The sequence below is a fragment of the Schistocerca piceifrons genome, chromosome 11 (genome assembly GCF_021461385.2).
Source record: "Schistocerca piceifrons isolate TAMUIC-IGC-003096 chromosome 11, iqSchPice1.1, whole genome shotgun sequence".
NCBI classification, from domain to species: domain Eukaryota; kingdom Metazoa; phylum Arthropoda; class Insecta; order Orthoptera; family Acrididae; genus Schistocerca; species Schistocerca piceifrons.
In genome coordinates, this window is record NC_060148.1 from 90,722,557 (window position 1) to 90,735,944 (window position 13,388).

General features: G+C 41.3%; 1 protein-coding gene across 1 annotated transcript in view; it reads left to right on the forward strand.

Moving 5' to 3' along the window:
• The first annotated feature begins 10,343 nt into the window (after nt 1-10,343).
• LOC124720326 (60 kDa lysophospholipase-like) overlaps nt 10,344-13,388 on the forward strand; it is a 46,777-nt gene continuing 43,732 nt past the window's right edge. The window contains exon 1 of the mRNA XM_047245636.1: nt 10,344-10,370. The gene's annotated coding sequence lies outside the window, so the exon portion shown is untranslated. The remainder of the gene's footprint in view (nt 10,371-13,388) is intronic.

Genomic DNA, 13,388 nt, shown 5'->3' on the forward strand with positions numbered 1-13,388 from the left:
TTCTGCTAGTTCACGATGTCGGACGGTCAATGAATCAATATTGAGGGTAGCAAATCTCATTAGCTGTTTAGGTTGGACTGACTTCTATAAGCTATCCCACCTATGAATGGGTAATTCTCGCCCATTTTTCACGTCACTCGGGCACAAGAGGCGTGCATCGCTTCAGGGGGGGGGGGGGGGGGGGGACGTCCTAGCATGCTCTGAATTTAGAAGAGATGTGGCTATACATGCAATAAAAAATTCCTCAACTGACGGGTCGCTTCGCCTGTTGCTGAGGGCATTTTATAGCTACTGCCAGCATGTAATTAGGTCACCCTTAACCTGGAGAACAGACTTCTTTTGCAGCCGGCCCTCTGGAGTACAGACGCTACTGCTAAATGGTATTTCCCCTCTCATTTAATTCCCAGAAAGGAGGGTTGCCTCATCTGCCAGCTTCGCCGTTCCGAAGTCCGCCTTCTCCGCCATCGCTGCCATTAGGGTCTTTACCTGTAATCCTGGCATGGGTTCCATGTTATACCCCACGGGGTTGGGTCCCTGCCTGAACTCATCCATCCTATCACTCCGACCTGCTGAAGTGAAGGATTCCCACACCCGCAACGTGGACTTGACAACCAAGAATTACCCCAGTGGAAGAATATGGGACCCTATCTCCCTGAAGTCGAGTTAATGATTGTGTATGCTGCCACAGTCAAAGGCAAACCACTCAGAAACAATTACTACTTAGTAAGATCAAGATTCGCATCCAAGACCCCAAGTGCCGGCCGGTGTGGCCGAGCGGTTCTAGGCGCTTCAGCCTGGAACCGCGCGACCGCTACGGTCGCAGGTTCGAATCCTGCCTCGGGCATGGATGTGTGTGATGTCCTTAGGTTAGTTAGGTTTAAGTAATTCTAAGTCTAGGGGACTGATGACCTAAGATGTTAAGTCCCATGGTGCTCAGAACCATTTTTGAACCAAGACCCCAAGTGACAACCAAGGTGTAATAACTTCGTGTAAACTGAACTGAGTAAGTTAAACTAGTTCAGACAATACCATACAGCTTAACATGCCGCTTGACTTAACCTCCCGTCTAACATGCATTCTGAGATGCATTATTTAATCGGGAATTTCACAAGTGCTACTCATTCATAAATAAACCTGCATTTAATTCGTGCATACCAAAGTAAATTTGAACTAACAATAGCTACTACAATGGAAGTTCTGACGGGTGGTTGAACAAATGACAGTCAACCGGTGTCGTATAATTACTTTTGTGAGCTGTTTTTACCTTATTTTCGAGGTATGTGACAATCATACCTGTAACAATGCATATGTTTTACGGCTGTGTAAGCAAACATAGTGAGAATGCTGACTGCTGGCTATACAAATGACAGTTGCTGGGTGCCATGTACTTAGCTTCTGTGAAATTTTTATCTTTGCTGTTGTATGTGCCATAACCATTACTACATTAAGTCAGAAGCAGTAACTAACTGCCCCATATTCATCTCACTTTTTGCATAAAAAACCCTTTGCCACTTCCTGAAAAAATATTTGTTCAAAAATCGTTCAAATGGCTCTGAGCACTATGGGACTTAACTTCTGAGGTCATCAGTCGCCTAAAACTTAGAACTACTTAAACCTAACTAACCTAAGGACATCACACACATCCATGCCCAAGGCAGAATTCGAACCTGCGACCGTAGCGGTCGCGCGGGTCCCGACTGCAGTGCCTAGAACCGCTCGGCCACCACGGCAGGCAAAATATTTGTCAAAATGTCCCACAACATGAGACAAATCCCACAGGTTGGCAAAACTGGTAACTGCTTCAATGAAGTTCTGAGAGAGATAGTACACTATGGTCATAGTCAGTAATCTATGGTGTTAGTAATCTGATACTGGAGACACTTTGATTTCACTGTGTAGTTCAAGAATTTAAATGCAATAAATGACATCATTTTGTGTACATACAAACAAAAATACACGTGCTAACTTAAATATATTAAATAAGCTGTTACTGTTGCCAATCAGGGTGCAATTTGTCCACTATACAGCAACAAGCATAACGATATATCGATTACAAGCACTTCCCTAGACACACACACACACACACACACATACCAAATAAGTTCAACCTGAGAAACTTTATCCAATATGTCTTATATCGGAAATGTAAACCCTCTGCAAGACAGCACTTCAATCATGGACGTTCACAGAAATATCTGTAGAAGTGGACAAGATTTTAAAAAATGCCACACTTTTATATAACCGATGTAGTGAGCTTTAGAATGGGTCGTAAGTTCAAGGTATTTGCTGTAAAGTACACCAAACTTATCGTATCTGAAACGTATCGCAATTATTCACTCAATAATTTTATAAAGTACTGAAAAAAAAGCAGAGCACATATACAAAGTACAGACTTTATCATGAATACAGAGGCAACCTTTTTCACTTAAAGATCTGTGACTGCAGAAGGCAACGGAAGCCACTGCATTAAAGACAAATAATGTGTATCCACAGGACATGTGGCCTGTAATTTGAAAAACAGTCTTCATGATCTCTCGATTGACAAAAGATTCCGGAATAGTACCCCATTCTGGGAGCGAACTGCCAAGTGGGAGGTGACCATGAGAAAAAGATTGAATAACCAACGAAAGGATAAGTTTCTACGAGTCGGGGCGTGGAACGTCAGAAGTTTGAACGTGGTAGGGCAGCCAGAAAAGCTGAAAAAGAAAATGCTAAGGCTCAGTCTAGATATTGTTGGGGACAGTGAAGTGAAATGGAAAGAAGACGAGGATTTCTGCTCAAATGGGTATAGGATAATAGTATAATAGGAGCACGATTCGTTATGAATAGGAAGGTTGCACAGGGAGTGAATTACTATGAACAACTCAGTGATAAGATTCTTCTCATCAGAGTCGACTTTAAACAATACCAGCAACGACAGTTGAGAAATACATGCCGACGTCGCAAGTGAAAGATCAAGAGAAAGAGAAACTGTATGAGGATATTGAATGGGTAATTCAGTACATAAAGGGTGATGAAAATCTAATAGTCATGGCGGGACAGGATTCAGGCTGTAGGGGAAGGAGTAGAAGAAAGGGTTATGGAAGAAGATGGGGTTGTATTAGGAATGAGAAAAGAGAAAGAATAACTGAATTGTGCAATAATTTTCTGTTAGTAATAGTGAATACCCTGTTCAAGAATCACAAGATGAGGAGGTGTACTTGGAAAAGGTGGAAGATACAGGAATATTTCAGTTAGAGTACATCGTGATCAGGTAGCGATTCCGAAATCAACTACTGGATTGTAATTCCCAGGGTCAGATATAAAGATACGGCCAAACTTTCAGGAAACATTCCTCACACACAAAGAAAGAAAATATCTTATGTGGACATGTGTCCGGAAACGCTTACTTTCCATGTTAGAGCTCATTTTATTACTTCTCTTCAAATCACATTAATCATGAAATGGAAACACACAGCAACAGAAAGTACCAGCGTGACTTCAAACACTTTGGTACAGGAAATATTCAAAATGTCCTCCGATAGCGAGGATACATGTATCCACCCTCCGTCGCGTGGAATCCCTGATGCGCTGATGCAGCCCTGGAGAATGGCGTATTGTATCACAGCTGTCCACAATACGAGCACGAAGAGTCTCTACATTTGGTACCGGGGTTGCGTAGGCAAGAGCTTTCAAATGCCCCCAAAAATTAAAGTCAAGAGGGTTGAGGTCAGGAGAGCATGGAGGCCATGGAATTGGTCCACCTCTACCAATCCATCGGTCACCGAATCTGTTGTTGAGAAACGTACCAACACTTCGACTGAAATGTGCAGGAGCTCCATCGTGCATGAACCACATGTTGTGTCGTACTTGTAAAGGCACATGCTATAGCAGCACAGGTAGAGTATCCCGTATGAAATCATGGCGGTGAATCGAGGAAGTACAGTACATACTGACGAAACTAAAACGAGCTCTAACATGGAAATTAAGCGTTTCCGGACACATGTCCACGTAACATCTTTTCTTTACTTGTGTGTGAGGAATGTTTTCTGAAAGTTTGGCCGTACCTTTTTGTAACACCCTGTACACTCAGATCACAATTTAGAAGTGATGAAGAGTAGGCTGAAGTTTAAGAGACTAGTCAGGAAAAATCAGTGCACAAAGGAGTGGAATGAATAGGGACGCTTGAAGTTCTCTAAGGCTATAGATACAGCGATAAGGGATAGCTCGACAGGCAGCTCGGTTTAATAGGAATGGACATCTCCAAAGAGGACATATACAGAAGTTGGGAAGAAAAAAAGTTGGTACAAAGAAGGTAATTAGAAGACACCATGAGTAACAGAAGAAAAACCTCAGTTGATCGATGAAAGAATGAAGTACAAAAATGTTCAGGAAAATTCAGGATTACAGAAATACATCTAGGAATGAAATAAATAGGATGTGCTGGGAAGCTAAGGTGAAATGGCTGCACGAAAAACGTGAAGAAATCGATAAAGAAATGACTGTCGGAAGGACTGACTCAGCATACAGAGAAGTGAAAACAATTTTCGGTGAAATTACAAACAAAGGCGGTAACGCTGAGAGTGCATTGGTAATTCCACTGCTAAATGCAAAGGAGAGAGCGGATAGGGGAGAAGAGTACATTGAACGCCTCAATGGCGGGGAAGATGTGTCTGATGTGATAGAAGAAGAAACAGAAATCGATATAGAAGAGACAGGGGATCCAGCATTAGAATCAGAAATTTAAAGAACTTTGGAAGACTTACGATCAGGTAAGGCAGAAGGAACAGATAGCAGGCCATCAGTTTTTCTAAAATCTTTGGAGGAAGTGGCTACAAAACGACTGTTTACATTGGTGTGTAGAATATATGAGTCTGGCGATGTACTATCTGACTTTCTGAAAAACATCATCCACATAATTGCGAAGATTGCAAGAGCTGTCAAGTGCGAGAATTATCGCACAGTCAGCTTAGCAGCTCATACATCCAAGTTCCTGACAAGAATAGCATAGAGAAGAATGGAAAAGAAAACTGAGGATGTGTTAGATGATGCTCAGTATGGCTTTAGGAAAGGTAAAGGCACCAGAGAGGCTGTTCTGACGTTGTGGTTGATGATGGAAGCAAGACTAAAGAAAAATCAAGACACGTTCATAGGATTTGTCGACCTGGAAAAAGCGTTCGACAATGTAAAATGGTGCAAGATGTTCTAAATTCTGAGAAAAATAGGCGTAAGCTATAGGGAAAGACGGATAATATACAATATGTACAAGAGCCAGGAGGGAATAATAGGAGTGGAAGATCAAGAACGAAGAGCTCGGATTAAAAATGGCTTAAGACAGATGGAAGGGAATACAAACGTTTTAAAAATGAGATTGCCAAGAAGTGCAAAATGACTAAGCAGGAATGGCTGGAGGACAAATGTAAAGATTTACAAGCATATTTCATAAGCTGAAACGTAGATAATACATATAGGAAAACTAAAGTGACCTTTGAGAAAAGAGAGGCAGCTGTATGAATGTCAAGAGCTCTGATGAAAAACCAGTCATAAGCAAAGATGGGAAAGCTGAAAGGTGTAAGGAGTGTATAAAGGTCCTATACAATGGTGATGCACTTGAAAGCAATATTATAAAAAGGGAAGTGGACATAGATGAAGATGAAATGGGAGATATGATACTGCGAGAAGAATTTTAGAATGCTCTGAAATATCTAAGTCGAAACAAGGCCCCGGGAGGAGACGATAGTCAGTCAGAACTACTGATAGCCTTGGGAGAGCCAGCCATGACAAAACTCTTCAATCTGGTGAGCCAAATGTATGAGACTGATGAAATAACCCCAGATTTCATGAAGATGTAGTAACTCCAATTACATAGTACACAGTCGCTGAAAATTACGGAACAGTTACTTTAATAAGTCACGATTGCAAAATATTAACACGAATTCTCTACAGAAGAATGGAAAAACTGGTAGAAGCGGACATCAGGAAACATCAGTTTGGATTCTGGAGAAATGTAGGAACACGAGAGGCAATACTGCCCCTACGACTTATCTTGGAAGATAGGTTAAGGAAAAGCAAACCCACATCTACAGCATTTGCGTTTTTAGAGAAAGCGTTTGACGAGTGTTGACTGGAATAATCTCTTTGAAATTCTGAAGATAGCAGGAGTAAAATACATGGAGCGAAACACTATTTACGAATAGTACAAAAAACAGATGGCAGTTATAAGAGTCGACGGGCATGAAAGAAAAGCAGTGGTTGAGAAGGGAATGAGATAGGGTTGCAGCCCATCCTCGATGTTATTCGATATGTACATTAAAAAAGCAGTATAGGAATCCAAAGAAAAATTTGGAGTAGGAATTAAAGTTCTGGGAGAAGAAATAAAAACTTTGGTGATTGCTGACGATATTGTAATTGTGCCAGAGACAGCAAAGGACTTGGATGAGCAGCTGAGCGGAATGAACACTGTCTTGAGAGGAGGATAAAAGATGATCATCAGCAATAGCAAATCAAAGATAATGATATGTAGTGTATTAAATCAGGTGTTGCTAAGGAAATTAGATTAGAAAACGAGACGCTTAAAGTAGTAGATGAGTTTTGTTATTCGGGCCACAAAATAACCGTGATGGCCGAAGTAGAGATCGTATAAAAAATGCTTTGGCAATGTCAGAAAAGCATTTCTGAAGAAGAGAAATTTGTTAACATCGAACATATATTTTAAGTAAAATATGGCGTTTCAGTCTTCGATCGCTATTCTTTATTTTCAATTACCGGTTTCGGGCTAGCTGCCCATCTTCAGATCATATATTGTAGTTACAGAGTAACTTGTCCGTACAGAACACTCGGTTCGCTGTCACAAGTAAAGTAAATTTCAATCTGTTAAAACCTTATATCGCAGTTTTTAAGAGTAACCTGATTGGTAACAGTAAAAAGTGCCCTTTAGCTATAACAATTGTGCATCTGGTATTATTTCACCATATATATTAATGGCGAATATTCTACATTTCAATTATATTTTATGTTTCTTTATAAAGAAATTTTAAATTAATGTAAAAATTTTTCGTTTCAGGGTCCACTCAAAAAAGACTATTCATATGTTATTACCTTAAAAATTGTTTTATTAAAAAGAATATTCGCCATTAATATATACGGTGAAAGAATAACAGATGCACAATTGTTATAGGTAGAGGGCACTTTTTACTGTTACCAATCAGGTTACTCTCAAAAACTGTGATATAAGGTTTTAACAGATTGAAATTTACTTTACTTATGACAGTGAACCGAGTGTTCTGTACGGACAAGTTACTCTGTAACTACAATATATGATCTGAAGATGGGCTGCTAGTCCGAAACCGGTAAATAAAGAAAATAAAGAATAGCGATCGAAGACTGAAACCCCATATTTTATTTAATGAACGATCGCTGAATTCCCATTGAGACAATCATGTTCAGTTTTGATATATTTTAAGTGTTAGAAAGTCTTTTCTGAAGGTATTTGTCTGAAGTGTTGTCATCTATGGAGATGGCACTTTGACGATAAACAGTTTAGATAAGAAGAGAACAGAAGCGTTTGAAATGTGGTGCTACAGAAGAATAGTGAAGATTAGAGGGGTCGACCACGTGACTAATGAAGATTTGATGAATAGAATTGGGGAGAATTTATGGTAAAACTTGACCCAAAGAAGGGATCGGTTGATAGGACACATTCTGAGACATCAGAGGATCAGTAGTTTAGTATTGGAGGTATTTGTGGGCGGTAAAAATCGTAGAGGGAGGCCAAAAGATGAATACAGGAAGCAGATTCGGAAAGATGTAGGTTGTAAATAGTAGGAGTTGAAAAGGCTTGCACAAGATAGGGTAGTGTGGAGAGCTGCATCAGAGCAATCTTCAGACTGAAGACCACAACAACAAGAAGACAGGGATGTAGTCTTTTGCCCCGTCTGTTCAATCTATACATCGAAAAAGCAATAACGGGAATAAAATATAGGTTCAGCAGTGGAACTGAAATTCAAGGCGAAAGGATATCAATGATAAGATTCGCTGATGACATTGCAATCCTCAGTGAAGGTGAAGGAGAATTACAGGATCTGCTGGGTGGAACGAACAGTGTAATGAGTACAGAATAGCAACTGAGAGTAAATCGAAGAGAGACGAAAGTAATGAAAAGTAGAAGATACAAAAGCAGCGAGAAACTTAACATCAGGATTGGTGGTTATGAAGTAGATAAAGTCAAAGAATTCTGCTACCTAGGCAGCGAAATACGCATGGCAGATGGAGCAAGGAGGACATAAAAAGTAGATTAGGCCGGTATTACACTATCAAATTTCTTTGTCCAATATCTTTGTCAAACATATTTGATGGTGTAATAGGGACTTTGTCAAATGTCGTCCAATATTTGATCAAATCTAGGGCCTCGCTGTAGATTTGATCAAAGAAATCGCTTGTCTTCTGTTCTCTGCAATGTGACATGTTACCACATGGAGCGCTAGCATCACTACAGTACTCTGTCGTCTGTAGTGTTTTTATAAACATTGCCGGTAAATACAATTGGTGTGTGCCGACAACTACAAAATTAATAGAGATGTATGAAGCTGATGAGGCGCTTTACAACGTAAGGCACCCTGAATACAAAAATAGATTAAGAAGATTGGTGACCTGACCTGACCTGACCTAACCTAACCTAACCCTCTCCTGTAGCAAGGAATCGGAGTGTTACAGTGAGCCTGTCTTCTGCAGATGTAGCAGTTCTTAAGTGAATATTGTGCTTTGTGATATGAAGATACACTTCACTGAGCACATACAGAAATGTATGCTCATCCATTCTTAAGTAACTGATGTACGACTTGACGTCTTCCACTGTAAGCTCACGTAACAAGTTTTGTTCAATGCTTTTATCGTGTCGTCGTAAAACCCACGGCTTGACCGAGATTAGATTAGTTTTTCGTTCGATAGATCTATGCTGAGGAGATCCTCGTGGATGTGAAACATGTCAATTTTTTTAAAAATCTGAAATAACAATACTAATAGTATCAATAAATACAAGCCATCACATGTTTCTATTAAAAATTTCGTCAATGGAGTAGGAGGAGTTGACCACTAGCAAGCCTTTCAGGCTCCTTTTAAACTGATCTTTATTTGTAAATAAACTTTTTACGTTTGCTGGCAAATTATTGAAGCTGAGTGTTCCTGAGTAGTGGACCCCTTTTGGAAGTAAAGTAAGTGCTTTTAAGTCCTTGTGCAGATCATTTTTGTTCCTGGTATTGTATGTATGAACTGAGTTGTTTGTTGGAAAAAGAGATATATTATTTAGGACAAATTTCATTAAGGAGTAAATATACTGAGAGGCAGTGGTTAGTATACCCAGTTCTTTGAAGAGGTTTCTATATGACGTCCGTGAATTTAATTCACAAATAATACGTATTACACGCTTTTGGACTATGAAAATTTTTGTTTGACTTGAATTTTTACCCCAAAATATTATACTATATGACATTTTGGAATGAAAGCAGGCAAAGTATGCAAGCTTTTTCATTTTTATGTTGCCTATGTCTGCTAACACTCGAATTGCAAATACAGATTTGTTAAGGAGTTTCTGCAGTTCTGTGGTGTACTCCTCCCAACTGAATTTATTATCAAGTTGTAGTCCCAGGAATTTAAGAGTGTCAACCTCGTATGTATGGTTCCTTTTTTTCCCCCACTTCTTTTCCGCATGTGCACACAATGCAATTGCGGTACGTGGAACTGCTGCGGTTAATAACAAGTTGTTGTCAGCCATCTTGAACTTTGACGAAAAATTTGATGACAGTGTAATACCCCTTCTAGCGCTACGTCAAAGATCTTTGTCAAATATATTTGACGGAATATTTGATCACATCTTTGATCAAATCTTTGACAAACAAATTTGATAGTGTAATACCGGCCTCAGCCACAGCCTGGGGCACGTTTCAAGAATGGGATTTTCACTCTGCAGCGGAGTGTGCGCTATATGAAACTTGCTGGCAGGTTATAACTGTGTGCCACACCGAGACTCGAACTCGGGACCTTTGCCTTTCGCGGCAAGTGCTCTTCCGACTGAGCTACCCAAGCACGCCTGAGTCGCTAGAGCACTTGCCCGCGTAAGACAAAGGTCCCGAGTTCGAGTCTCGGTCTGGCACACAGTTTTAATCTGCCAGGAAGTTTCAACGACGGCAGTGTTTCGCAGAAGGAAGAGTCGAGTCGGCTGGTTTCTCAGAAGGGCGTTGCGCAACGCCGAGGCCGCACCTCGCGATTTCCGCCAGCGTCCAGAGAGAGAGTGGGTCACGTGACGACAGAGCTGCGGCGCTCTCGCGCTGTGCTGGGCAGCCAGGCAGTCGCTGGCGAGGCGCGGCGGAGAGCGCAGTGCTGCGAGTACAGAGCAGGTAATTCACTGTGTGGAGCACGAAACTGTTTCACATATAACTATCATCTCTGGATGTTTTAAGACTCGATGGAGTAAAAACACTTCTCATGTCTCAATACTAGTAAACGGTTTCACAGTGTGTTTTCTTACATTGCATTGCAAATGTTACTATCGATTGTGTGTAACCGGTACATTCCAAGCCAAAGTTGAGTGACCTTGGCTTGTGGGATTCCTTTGAAATTACGAAGTGTGTAATCGCCGTGTCGCGGACTTGTTTAATGTTATTTGGAAAAGATGCAGATCCCGTTTTATGGATACGGGGTGTTCAAAAAGTCTCTCCGCAGTGCCGTATGATAGCCACGCGTGCCGTATGCCGCTGTGAATATACAGGGTGTTACAAAAAGGTACGGCCAAACTTTCAGAAAACATTCCTCACACACAAATAAAGAAAAGATGTTATGTGGACATGTGTCCGCAAACGCTTTATTTCCATGTTAGAGCTCATTTTAGTTTCGTCAGTTTGTACTGTAATTCCTCGATTCACCACCATGATTTCATACGGGATACCCTCTGCCTGTGCTGCTAGAACATGTGCCTTTGCAAGTACGACACAACATGTGGTTCATGCACGATGGAGCTCCTGCACATTTCAGTCGAAGTGTTCGTACGCTTCTCAACAGCAGATTCGGTGACCGATGGACTGGTAGAGGCGGACCAATTCCATGGCCTCCACGCTCTCCTGACCTCAATCATCTTGACTTTCATTTATTGGGGCATTTGAAAGCTGTAGAGACTCTTCGTGCTCGTATTGTGGACGGCTGTGGTACAATACGCCATTCTCCAGGGCTGCATCAGCGCATCAGGGATTCCATGCGACGGAGGGTGGATGCATGTATCCTCGCTAACGGAGGACATTTTGAACATTTCCTGTAACAAAGTGTTTGAAGTCACGCTGGTACGTTCTGTTGCTGTGTGTTTCCATTCCATGATTAATGTGATTTGAAGAGAAGTAATAAAATGAGCTCTAACATGGAAAGTAAGCGTTTCCGGACACATGTCCACATAACATATTTTCTTTCTTTGTGTGTGAGGGACGTTTCCTGAAAGTTTGGCCGTACCTTTTTGTAACACCCTGTATACCGAAATGAAACTGAGTGAAATACAAGTTATTGATTTATTGAATATTAATTTTTACTCAAAAATGTTCAAATTAAATGTTGAAAGTGTCCCCCCTGTTGTTGAATACACAATTCAATTCGTCTAATCATGTTTCCAAACACACGCTGTAACATCTCTTCTGTAACAGCAGCAGTGAAAGTGGATATTGCAGTTTTCAATTCGTCGATGGATTTTGGACAGCTTTTATAGACAGTTGCTTTCGCTGCACCCCAGAAGAAAAAGTTAGGTGATGTTAGGTCAGGCGCCGGCTGGGGTGGCCGAGCGGCTCTAGGCGCTTCAGTCCGGAACCGCGCGGCCGCTACGGTCGCAGGTTCGAATACTGCCTCGGGCATGGATGTGTGTGATGTCCTTAGGCTAGTTAGGTTTAAGTAGTTCTAAGTTCTAGGGGACTGATGATCCATAGTGCTCAGAGCTATTTGAACCATTTTCTTTGTAAGGTCAGGCGATCGTGGAGGCCAAAGTCCGTGTGAAATTATGCGATCACCGAAAACATCAGCAAGCAGTGACATTGAAACGCGAGCTGCATGCGCGGTTGCACCATCTTGTTGAAAATAACCGTTCACTATTTCACTTAACACAAGTTCTCCTATGAATGGGTACAAATGGCTCTAAGCACTATCGGACTTAACTTCTGAGGTCATTAGTCCCCTAGGTGTAGAAACTACTTAAACCTAATTAACCTCATGACATCCCACACATCCATGCCTGTGGCAGAATTCGCACCTGCGACCGTAGCAGGCGCGCGGTTCCGGACTGAAGCGCCTAGAACCGCTCGGCCACAACGGCCGGCTATGAATGGTTACAGAATATCACTGCAGTATCGTTGTGCGTTTATTGTTTCGTTGAAAAATATGGGACCCACAATCTGACGTCTAGAAATTGCAATCCAAACTCCTATTTTCACAGAATGATGTGGTTCCTCATGAATACACAATGGATTTGCACTATTCCACAGACCAGAATTTTCCGAGTTCATGTACCACGCCTCATAACTGAAGAACGTTTCATTAAGAATACCCCTTCCATTTTGTTGAACGAAATTTTGGAACCATTGACAATAATGCAGTCTGTTGCCATGATCAGTATTTTTCAGTTCTCGCACGACTGTCACTTTGTATGGGAAAAGTTCTAACTTTTTCCTTACAGCTGTGTGGGCCGTTCCGACACTTACATCGATTTCCTAGGCGAGTTTTCTTAATGACTTGTGCGGACTCATCGACATTTTATCGGAAATATCGAGTAGTTTATCCTCAGACAAAACACTATGACGACCACTTCTCGGTGCATCTGTCACTGAACCCGTACTTCGAAATTTGTTAGTCAGATCTCGCACAGTATCGCGATGTGCGAGTGTTGTCTCCGGGAAAACTGAATTAAGTGTTTGACGAACTGAAACTGTGTATTTACCGCCAGCTTTGAACACTTGTTCGACTAAAAACACACGTTCTTCAGTGGTTAGCATTTTTAACAGTAACAAAAACGAAACAAACGGACAAAGGAACTAAACTTAAACGTCCACGTCAACACGTAACGACACACACCAACGATACTACTGACGCTGGCTGAGATAAACGAAGCAGTGTAATGTTGGGAGAGTCCACTTGAAGGGAAGTAACCCAGGCAGGCGAACAGTCATACGGCACTGCGGAGAGACTTTTTGAACACCCCGTACATTCGATTAACTAATTATCGGTAAAGCCGACCAAATTTTTTTCCCACTACAGCTCCAGTTTTTACATTGCTGTAGGCCACTTTGAGTAACTATTTGAAAATACAGGATGTATCAAAAAGAATCATCAGATATATGAAAAAAATGTTTGACATATGTGCGTGAGCAACGTACAGTTAGCAAGCGTAA